At 43.0% G+C, this 12,352-nt stretch overlaps 1 protein-coding gene across 1 annotated transcript in view; it reads left to right on the top strand.

The window, feature by feature from the left end:
* LOC119172377 (uncharacterized) overlaps positions 1 to 12,352 on the top strand; it is a 240,533-nt gene that overhangs the window by 86,439 nt on the left and 141,742 nt on the right. Inside the window, exon 2 of the mRNA XM_037423443.2 lies at positions 10,271 to 10,329. The gene's annotated coding sequence lies outside the window, so the exon portion shown is untranslated. The remainder of the gene's footprint in view (positions 1 to 10,270; positions 10,330 to 12,352) is intronic.

Genomic DNA, 12,352 nt, shown 5'->3' with positions numbered 1-12,352 from the left:
AGTCACATACCTTCGTCATCTATTTACGTACTGTAATACCAAACTTGGTATAAGTGACGCTAGTGAAACAGTCGTGAGTGCATTGAAAGCGTAACATATAATCATGTTGTTACATGACACGGATGTTATGATTTTCATGTTAGGGTCTGTCGCTTGTGTGTGGCATGCAATCATGTCATACCATACCAGTTTTGCAACATGCCATGTGAATGAAATCACCGCAAGAGCAGCAGGACCATGAAATGTAAATCATTACATTCATCATATATCATGATTTTCGTGTTATGGCTAATCAAATATGTTCTTCATATAGTCACGTGATGCCATACAAAGTTTGGTATCATTGATTTGTGGGGTTTAACGTCCCAAAACCACCATATGATTATGAGAGACACCGTAGTGGAGGGCTCCGGAAATTTCGACCACCTGGGGTTCTTTAACGTGCGCCCAAATCTGAGCACACGGGCCTACAACATTTTCGCCTACATCGGAAATGCAGCCGCCGCAGCCGGGAATTGAACCCGCGACCTGCGGGTCAGCAGCCGAGTACCTTAGCCACTAGACCACCACGGCGGGGCCAAGTTTGGTATCGATACCATAGGCTAAGAGAGTTAAAAGTCGTAGGCCGATAGACAGATAAATAGATAGATAAATAGATAAATAGATAGATAAATAGATAAATAGATAGATAGATAGATAGATAGATAGATAGATAGATAGATAGATAGATAGATAGATAGATAGATAGATAGATAGATAGATAGATAGATAGATAGATAGATAGATAGATAGATAGATAGATAGATACGCTAAAAGTCGCCGAAGTTGACTAAGAAATGCTTCGCATTTAATAAAGGAGAAGCTACAGCATCAGGTACTCTACTCACGGCTTCTTCTACGCTTCGCGCAGCGAGCGTTAATAAATCCAGCCTTCATCGAAACTGCTGTCAGTATACCTTGTAAAGCCTTCGTCAGTTGTACGGTCTACACTCTTTATTTTGTCCAGATATAAACTTGGCACCAAAAAATGATTTCAAAGTTTAAACGGTCTTTCGCATTATCCATCAGCCGCTTCATATTCCATAAAGTAGAACCTGACTGCGGCGTGAAGTCATGCTCAGTATTGCCGATAATGGAACAATACCTCATTTTTACTGCAGAGTCACAAGGCATGATTAGAAACTTCTCAGGTATACGGTGGTACTTGCTTGTGTTTGTGGTAGAATACCTTTAGGGGCGAAGAACCTAAAGGCCCAGCCTCTTCCGTGGTGTCCGTAACGAGGAGATTTGTGGATGAAATACACAACGATAGTTTCGGAATTGACAAATATCATTCATATATTTGTGACAGAGCATTATAAAACCCCTAAATGTACTAACCCTTCAAGGTAGCCGGCGACTTCAATGTATACGTTACGGACCTCAGGACCTATGTCCTTGTCGTCGACGTTCACTGTCCCGTCTCACGGTTGTTAGACAAGCGCGGCTACAGTCAAAACATGTGTGTGTATGTGAATAAAGCAAAGGTTTGCAATAGACGTATACAACAATCATTGTTGCGAGGAAAGAATACAACAACACTCCTACAAGCACAAACCCTTTATGCTAGTCGGTGATTTCAACGAAGTCGTTATGGAGCTTAGTGACGAGGTTTGTCGTCGACTCATTGTTACTTTGTCATTCAATTAACATTATAGAGGGCAATGCTCGGGTAATGTATGAAAGACACGAGAAAAAGGTTTAACAATACACTAGTATCAATATATTTGTGAGGAAACATTATGGAACACCTACAAGCACTAATCCTTTGTACTAATTGATGAATGGAACGTAGACATTATAGACCTTAGACATTATGACGAGCTTGCGAAGCTAGGTTCTAATAGAACCTAGCTTCGCAAGCTCGTCATTATTCAATTCGTGGAGATGCGCAGAGTTTTTTTTCATTTTACGTGTGGTCAGTATCGAAGCATAGTCTGCCTTCAATAGTGCGAATTACATCGACGCTTAGGTTCGATTGTTGCATTTGCTGGATGATTGCGTCAAAGGGATCCATCGTCTCTGTGGCTCCCTTCTTCGTCCGTGTCTCTGAGTGCGCTGTGAGCTATTTTCCATCTTCACCAACTAGCCCAGACAAAAACCTTGTTACAGTGAATGGAATGTTAGTGGTGTGAGTAATGTTAGAATGACTGCTATTACTGGGTGAAGCAAAAGGAAGCATTTTTTTGTTCGTTTTATTTGTTCGTGGCATGTTCTCATACAGCCATATTCACTTATCATTAGAAATTTGAAGGCGCAGCTCGGGCAGAGAAACATGAGCACATGCCACGCAACGAGTGCCACGAAAAAGTCGCCCTGGCAGATCGCAACAACTACATCGCAAGCTCACGTTGATGCGCACTTTTCAGGAAAAAAAATGACAATGTCATAATACCCATGTAATCAGTTGCTCTGCCTTCAACTTCAATAGACGATGTGATCCCTAAATGTGCAGACTATATTCGGGGGAGAAGTTTCTTTGGTGATTCATAAAAAACTGTGAAGGGAAAGGCCTGTCGGATAAGGTAGGGAGCTCGGGCTTTATTCACGTAAGTCACTGCGCTAAAGGCGCCGGCAGCATTTCATAGCATTGTTTTATCGTAAAAAGTCAAATTCAATCAGCACAGCTTTCACGCGAGGTGGTTGCTCTTTTGTCACAACAGTGCAAAAGAAGACGCACGAAGTGGTTGATTTGCACATACATCCAGTGACGCATCTTACAGTTATTGTTATATAACGTCTTCCTTCGCGCACCAATATAACAGGCATGAGAGCGTCGTTTTGTTTAAGCACGCTTGCCTGTCTGCCCTTTGACTAGGAATTGATTGCTTTTTCATAGTTAGTAGTCGTAGTAGTAGTAGTAGTAGTAGTAGTAGTAGTAGTAGTAGTAGTAGTAGTAGTAGTAGTAGTAGTAGTAGTAGTAGGGTTTGTTATAGAAATGGTGCTTAACTCTGCATCGCAATCGGGAGCATGGCGCAGCATCAGGGAAGGGGAAGCTGGAAATAAAGAGGGAATTGATTACAACAGGAGGTTTTCAGATGTCTAGATTGAGAAGAGTTATGAATACGATTTAATGGGGAGTACCCCTCAATAACCTGCGCTTCGCTGATGACATTACATTGCTAAGTAACTCAGCGGATGAATTGCGATTCGTGAATATTGAATTAGATGAAGAGAGCAGAAAGGTAGGTCTTAAAATTAATATGCGGAAAACGAAAGTAACGTACAACAATCTTTGAAAACAACCGCGTTCCAAGATAGGTAGCAGTGCACTTCCAAGTTGTAAAAGAGTACGTCTGTTTAGAACAGGTAGTAAGCACGGAGCTGAACCACGCGACTGAAGTAACTAGAATACGAAAAAAGGGGTGCAGCACATTCGGCAAGCATTCTCAAATCTTGAATGGTTGATTATCACCATCCCTCAAGAGGGAGTTATACAATAGCTGCGTCTTACCAGTACATACCCACGGAGCAGAAACCAGGAGGATTACAAAGAAGGTTCAACTTAAGTTGAGGACGACGCAGCGAGCAATGGAAATGAAAATGATAAGTGAAACCCTAAGGGACAAGAAGAGAGCAGAGTTTATCAGGGAATAAACGGGCTTTGAGGACATCATAGGCAAAATCTGCCTTTTTCACAAAATAGCATCCGGTAAGCACGAAACTAACCTCCCTATCACCCAGCCAACACGCACTTCTCGCCTTTTGCACAATAACCGTTCTTTCAAACGCATTTTCGGGCACACGAACGCATTCAATTCTTCAGCATTACCAGTAGCTCTTGAAATATGGAATGGTGTTCCCGATAATGTTGTCAACATTCATGGTCCCGTATTGTTTCGTCATGAAGTAACAACCATTTTTTCATCGCCAGCGGCATCAACCTTCCACTAAACCATGTATATTGGTCTTCGCTGTATATTGTATTATTTGTTATAGTTATGTGTTGCACGCTTACAAATGAGTTTCTCTGCATTTTCTTTATTAGTTGCATGTCATGCCTGCTCTCGCTAACAATTATATAACGTTATTTTTATGTTATATATCGAGTATAATCATGTTTTGATATTTCAAATAATGTGAATATGCACTGCATATACCCACCTCACACAATACTCCTGATGGAGCCTGTGGGGGTTTTGTGAATAAATAAATGATAAAATCAACAAGAAGAAATGGTCATGGACAGGGCACGTATGGCGTGAATGCAAGACAACCATTGCTCATTAAGAATCACCGACTGGATTTAAAGAGAGGGCAAGTGGGTGAGAGGGAGACAGAATGTTAGGTGGGCAGAATAAATTAGGAAGTTTGCTGGTAAAAAGCGGCAGCATCAAGCATAGGACCGAATTGACTGGCAGAACGTGGGAGAGGCCTTTGCCCTGCAGTGTGTGTAGTTGGGCTGATGATGAATGATGATGATAAATTACAACAGGCAGTTTTCAAGCAGTGTACAACTATCACCATCAATTTACAGACTGGTGTGAATTAATGTGAATTAACCGCTAACACATGCTATTCAGCGTGGTATACCACGAAACTATGTTGTGTGGATAAAGCTGAAAGGTAACTATCGTCTGCCTAAAAATGCGCATCTTTTTCCACCATTTGGATCGATTTGGTTAATGTCTCTTAAAACCATTCGCAGGCTGGGCCGTCGAGCTTGCCACGCCTATGCAATCAGCCTCCTGCACCTACAAAAAAGCGCTGTGCGGCCTCATTGAACAAGCCGATAATACACGTCCTCTCCGCAGCGTCAGCTGCCTCAACACATTAACGACCTGCCACCACAGCGCAACGCTGTCGATAATACCTGCTTCCACACATCACAAGGCGCTGTTCCCACTCGTGAAACACACCGCCTATATCGTTTGCAACACCACACAAACCGGCAAACACCAACGTGCGCCGGCTGACTAAAGGGGGGCCATGTACGACCGCGTTCGTGAAATGCCTGCCGTTGTGGTGATGGCTCCACAAGCCCGACTATGCATAAATCAGATACACTGGATCCCGTTTCCGTCGAGACGTTCCCGCACAGGCGTCACCACGCGAGTGAGTCCGTGGCGGCGACCGGAAGCTGCGGGTCCTCGGGGACGCTTAAACGCACGGACCGTGCCAGATCAGCCGTACAACACCGTGGGGAACCATCGCATTGCGCCGGAGGCTAGCATCCCCAACTGTGAGCTTTCGGGGTTTCGTTTATGTTTGTCTCGATCCTCGTCCCCCTCTTGACTCGAGGCTTTTTGGAGGGCTCCTTGTTTGTTGGTATCGATTTTTTTTCTGTTTCTTTGCGTTTCTGTTTCCATAGTAATGGTTGATCCCAGGCGTGTGCCCCCTGTCGTCGGCCACTGCCAATGCAATCGTCCTCAGGGGCGCGCAGCAACCGTGAGCCAATGGTGTCTAGATATGTAGTAGTGAGGCTAGCCTTATGGTCTTCGCAGCATACTTTTTAGCTGCGAGATCATGTCAACAGAACGAGTGAGTGAGTCAAAATATCACTCGTTGAATATTATTTACTAGTGTTTTGAGTCAGGTGCGAAGTTCTTCGAAAATATTCAGGCTAATTCAGTCTGCCACACTGCTGTATTACAAAGTTCAACTAATGACGTTTACAAAAGATGCAGGATGGCCAGGCTAGCAGGCTAGCAAACTAATGCGGATCATATATTGATTTGAAAACAGCGAACATTCATCTTGATTAAGTTTGCAAACAAGATCATTTGTATGCGTACGGGTGAGTGTGCGCAGAAGGACGGCGCGGTAGTGCACTCTTTTTACAATCACTGCGTCATGGTCCACGTAGCATTGTTAACGTTCGATGAATTGCTGGAGAGAACGTCATAATTCAGTGGAATGTTTTCTCTATACTATATTTTAGTGACACAGCATCAGCTCCTGCGGCTGCTGCAGTGTACGAAAGTAAATGTTCGGGAGGTTTGGTACAGCAGTTACAAATGGCTAATTTGCAGCGCAGTTTCTGCAGGGCGTTGCGAAAGATAAATGGAGAAACTAAAATTCCCAATAGAAGGCAAAGCCATTCGGTCATCTGTTTGCGCAATGCCCACCGGACTTTTCGAAATGCGATTGCGAGAGTAGAGAACCGCGTTTAGTTGTTAGAACCTCGCTTTATTCTTATTTAATTTTATGCCTTGACATATCCCTGCAATCAAACAAATAAATTTGTTAGAGCCTGTAATTTCTCTTCGCGGAACGGTTGTACATCTGATACAAAAAAGGTACGCAATGGACTAACTTGCCTTTTCCACGTAACAGCAAACATCCTTCTGGGGGCCAGCTTTTCTTCAGCAGTTTGGGCCGTCCGGATTTGCAGACCCATAAAATCTCTTGGGTGCTTTTGTACAAGTGGCGAGGATTCACAGTCGAAGTAATACCTTTTAGAGCCGTTGAACTCTGTGATGAGCCAAAAATACTTCAAGAATTTTCTCTGGATGCGTTTTGTGGCTACTTTGGCGTCTGCTTTGGTACTGGTACTAATCTGTGCTTTACAAAAGGACTAAAAGACATGTGTGACACCGATGCGAATAATAAAAAACCTTACTCTGTGCAAAGAATTGAGTGTTTACTCTTTGTGCAACCTAACCCACTCCTTACAAAGAGGACTTGGTATCATTCAGGGCAAGTTTGTGCAGTGGCATGGTCTGACAGAATTGCTGCTCTAGTGGTCTCGTGAAAACGTATTTGAACGATCGGCGTAGGGTTTGTAAAGGCGCAGCTGTAGCCTGTTCCAACAGAACAGAAGTGAAACCCAGAGGTGAGGGTGTGTTGTGTTTGAATCGCTCGTTCATTGCTCCGACTAAACTACATCTCCTCCCGATTGTCGTGGAACGACTTGATCGCGGTTTCAACGGCACACTCAGACATGCTGCATGATGGACTTTAGAGGAGAAAAGTGTCACTCTAATTGAAAGCCGGTCAACGTGGAAAAGGATATTGAGACTGAAGAGTTGGCGAAAGACAAAAAAAAGGAAGAGTTAAAGTTGCGAAAGATTCAACGGAGCCAAGGCTCAACGGGAGCGCGGGTAAGAAAGAAGGCCTAATGGCTACACTTCTGGAAGGCCATCCTTATGTTCCCGCAATCACAGCGGTTGTCTCTCGAGGGGGGCCTTGACGAAGGCTGTTAGAAAGGAGAGAGAGGGGGAGAAAAAAAGAAGGAGGGAGGAGAGCACTCTCGGTACGTGCCTAGACTGGCGATGAGAGCCTCCGAGCGTGCTCGGCTCATCTCGGCCACTGAGTCTCTGTTGCTGCAGCGCGCCAAAATTCTATCGCTCGCTCAATCAATCGGAGGAATTGCTTCCGATTCACGGGCGATTTTCATTTACTCAGAAGTAGAGAGCACGTGCGTGGGTGGGAGAAAGAAAAGAGAAACAGTGGCACAGAGAGATTCTTCGACTCGGGCCCTTCGGTGCAGATGGCTTGGATAGCGGGGCCTTTCCAAAGAGAGCACCGGGCTATTTATTCTATGACTGGTCACGCTTGAGTGATTTTCATTGCCTGCTGTTCCTTCAGGCTCCCTTCGAGCTTGTGACGTTTGCTTCCGAATGCCTATACGCCTTTCTGCGGAGAATACTCTTCGCACTTTGACGACTGGAAGTGGCGTTAATTTAACGTGCTTCTTAAAGTCGCGTGGATCATCAAAATATATACTCAACGCTTTCAGCGGAGTTATGGGAGCATGTGGGAGAGGAAAAGAACCTTTCAACTTATAGTATTTTGAGGCGAAATAGCGCGGAAATATGAGCTCCACTAAAGATTTTCAGACTTCCACTTCCATTTTGTACTGTATTCTTTCGTTTTGTTTACCTGTGCTGAATACATCAATTTTTGACCAGGTATAGCGTGTGAGATTGTGGTAGTTTTGGTATATTTATGAGAACTCTTTAAATGCACCTATTTATTTATTTATTTTTACAATACTGCAGGCCTAGGGCGGCCCAAGCAGGAGTGGTTTGTTTGTATATCAATGATGAAAACCAGATTTAAACAAAAAAAAGAAATACAAATTGCGAGCAAGAAGAAATAAGCAAGAAATAAGCAAGAAATAAGCAAAACACCAGAGAACAGGAGAGGACTAATCAAACGAAGCAAGGCAGCAATGATCATAACAGTAGCGTAGCACAGATTTTACACAACTAGATATGGGAAACCAATCACAGGATAAAGGCACCGTTTTTATTCTGCGAGCTGGTTAAACAGCTGAAGAACATTATTTGATAAGAAGGTTTCAGATGGTAAGGCATTCCAATCACTTATGGTGCGCGGGAAAAAGGAATGTTTGAATATGTTTGTGCGTGCAAAAATCGAGTTAAATTTAAAAGGGTGAAAGTTCCTGGTGGGTCTATGGGGCAAAAGGTTTAGATAAGGAGATGGGTCGAGTGCAAGTTTACGGTTCCAAAGCTGATAAAGAAATTTTAGTCTTGTTATTTTACGGCGGCTCTGTAAGGTCATGATGTTGTTTGTTTGCATTAAAGAGGTAGGCGAGTCATGTCGGCGGTAACGATTATATATGAACCTGGTAAGAAAGAAGGCCTAATGGCTACACTTCTGGAAGGCCATCCTTATGTTCCCGCAATCACAGCGGTTGGGAACCAAGGCCATCCTTATGTTCCCGCAATCACCTGCATTATGCTTAGACATAACTACCCTACAGGGTGCGTGATTATTCATGCCGTGCTGACCCGCAGGTCGCGGGTTTGAATCCCGGCTGCGGCGGCTGCATTTTCGATGGAGGCGAAAATGCTGTAGGCCCGTGTGCTGAGATTTGGGTGCACGTTAAGGAAACCCGGGTGTTGAAAATTTCAGGAGCCCTCCACTACGGCGTCTCTCATAATCATATGGTTGTTTCGGGACGTTAAACCCCACATACCGATTTATCAATTCTTCATGCCGCCTTCGATGTGAAGACTCGTTTTGTTAGTGGATGGGCTACAACAGGTGGTTTGTACGAAAAACGTCATTTGAGTGACGTTTTAGTAGAGAGAAGACACTATCAGAAATAAAGTTCATGGTATTGCCTACAAACCAATCTATAGCGCCACATACTCGTTAGTTCTACGCGATATGACTCACTTGAAACGCAGTCTGAGCTTTGTGGTTACACGCGTATGTATGTACAGTATGGTCCACTATTAAAGGGAACACTCGCCTGCACACCATTCAATATTTCTGGCCCTCTAAGAGCAAGTGGTTTAAGAACCAATCTTCATGCAAGTCAATATACTGTCAAGAGGAGTCGGAACTGTTAACCACTAGTAGTCTTATGCATATCTAAGCCGCTATGACTCCGTAAGATAGCGAAATCTAAACATGCTGCTCACGCAGGTGTTCCCTTTAACAGTGTACCCATCTGTACATACAACACTGATGGCAGCGTGAACAATGTTACCAAACCACACCTGGTTGATCTGAATCTGCCTCAGCGGCATATTGTAAATGCGTTCACAAATGTCATCATGAGATCGATGAAAGCCAATTAAATTCTATTTTTTTTTTCTCAGAGATCGCGGCACTGTTCACAGGTCCCGCAGTGGACACTATCATTATTCGCGATATGTTACGGTCACCTATATATTACTGTACTTGTGTTGTTTTGCGTTTTCCATTCCTTTACTAAGCTGCTCTGTATATGTGTGGATTTTGACCAACTTATATGTGTGTATTTAGGTTTGGGTGCAGTAAAAATTATACATTACTGTAGATCTCAGTAAGGCTCAATTAAAACTCATTTCAGGTTTTTCTTCTGATAAATTCCGCTTTTTCAACCTTGAAACAGAAATAAATTGATTGATGAATGAGATGATTGATGGCACCGACAGCGCAGTCGTTTTTTAGTTACTGTTTGTTGGGCTCTTACATAATAATATTCAAATGCTGCTACGGCTCTCAGCCATATGTACACAATATAACTTTTTTGTAGATATTGTACTCTCAAGCAATTACCTTATTACTTTTCAGGAGCGTAGTTCTAACTCCCAGTTTCTACACTTTGTTGCTTGATTATCCTGCACGTGGCGCTGTCTCTGAGAACTCCTAGTATTCTGTCCAAAAAAATTCTATTTTGACATTTTGTGACATTTCTATTTTTTTTCTTTGGCCCAGCTCCGTGGTTTCTTTTTTTCAATTACTTGTGTACTCTTCAGCATTTCAGTTACATGCAATCAAGCAGTCGAATAACTTTGTTACTGAGGTTTCTACTTTCTGGCGTACGCAGGTTCACCACTAGAACAGAAGACAACTCAGTGGTACGCACCCAGAGATCTACAGGAAGAGGTAAGCAGTTACTTGCAAAAGCGTGCAGTTTACTTATGCAACACAGTTTCAGGCATAAAGAAACTGCATACGACACAAATAAAAGTGTCAATAGCAACGTCAAACAGATACGAAAACACCAAAAGGATGGTTACCATGAGTAAACAGGTTTTTGAAATTTTTGAGACTAGCATCAAGGTCCTTTAATTGCAGCAGTCACCACCTTCACGTGGACGCACCTAAAGAGGAAGGTAACACAAGAACTGCCTACTAAACGCACGTGGTAATCTACTTAAGTGGGAGCAGAAATATTAGCTTTATCTATGTTTACCATAGAGTACCTAATTTTAAGAAGCTCGAAACTGGTTTCTACTACACGAAATGGCACTTCGGTTTGTGAAGTTGAGAATTGATTAACTTTACACAAGCAATAGCTCATTCCCACTTTACGCGGCGCGGTAATCAAGGCGAGTAGGAACATTATTTGCGTGCTCCACAGAAAATTTGTAAGCTGAAGAAATTGAATAGAGAAGGGGGCGATAATTTTATTTATTTACCGAACGAGGTTATAGCAATGAAAATTGTGCGTGAAACCTCATCGGCGTTGAATTGGAAACACGGCAACGATCTTGCTTCCTGGCGCATTGGTTCTTGCAACTATCTTACTCGCTGTGGCGAACTAGAGGCTACCGTGTTGGGCTATCAAGCAGGAGTATTCGGTTTCGACCACCCATCATGGCGGCCAAATGCAGAAATGCTCATGCTTGGTAATGAGCTCCAGCTGGTACAATCAAACAGAAACCAATATACACTATACTGTAAATATACACCATTTTCCAAACGCACTCAAGTGCCGCAATCTCGAACTGATAACGTTGCAGTTTTGTATTCGTATCAAATCAACAAGCAGTGCTACGCTATACTCACACGCACGAAATCGCTTTGACGGCACATTCAACGTTTTGAGACCACGATAATTTTATATGTGACATGAAAAATTCTACAAAACGAACGTTTATTAGTACAATAGGGCGGTTCCTATGAGTCGAAAAGAAAATCGTGTGTACCACCATGTCGAATGGCAGATCATGGCGCTTGAATATTGTGACAGGATCGTGGCTTCGGCGAAGGCAGCAGACGACGTGTCCAAGATGAATTTTTTATGTGGCTGAACTTGCGGCCGGAAACGGAAGGGCAAAATTAGGCAAAGAATGAACGCTGTACGTGGATACCATCGACCATCAATAATTTGATCGACGGTAAGGTGCGTCGACCATTGTACATGCGGCATAGAACTTTCAAGCTTTACTTCGGGCGCTTGCGACAGCTCTGGAACACACTTGACTATTCGCGTACAGCGTGTAATACTAACGCATTGATCTCAGACAGTCCTTAGGATTTGCGAACGTTGAGGCATGGTTTGCGCCGAACGTTCATAACAGATTTTGCACGTGTAACTCGGGTAACTAAAACTGAGGCAATAAACGCGCGTCGAACCAAGGTGGCATATGGTGTATGCTGTAGGATGCTGGTGCATAATGGATACTGGAAAAAAAAAACGTGAGCGGAAAATCGCTCTAGAGCGTCACGGCCATTGTATCGAGCTGCCACACATAAATAATTGTACAAAAGTATTTTTTCTTTGAAATAAAAAATAAACGAATGAACTTTTGTCACCGTTACTTGGCAACAGCTACGCCTTTCTACTTGATTGATACAAATAAAGAATTAAAAAAAACAAAATCGAATATATACATATATACAGTCCTACGTAGATGAGCAGATAGAAAAGTAATTAACGCAAATAAAAAAAATAAGAAGCCCTTCCGCCAATACGAATGGAACGTGCAACCTTCGTATTCATGCCAAATACTTTACCTCTACGACAAGCTGACACGTGTTCTGCTTTCTTTAAAAAATAAGTATTCAACATACTAATAACTCATTTGGCTTCAGCTTTGTATGTCGCATACGCGAGACAGACACGACGATCACCTCCTACTAAAATATGCATATTAAACACAATTTCGTCAATTCGGGTCAC

Source organism: Rhipicephalus microplus, chromosome 4, assembly GCF_043290135.1.
Source record: "Rhipicephalus microplus isolate Deutch F79 chromosome 4, USDA_Rmic, whole genome shotgun sequence".
In the NCBI taxonomy this organism is placed as follows: Eukaryota; Metazoa; Arthropoda; class Arachnida; order Ixodida; family Ixodidae; genus Rhipicephalus; species Rhipicephalus microplus.
This window is presented reverse-complemented; position numbering and strand designations above follow the sequence as displayed.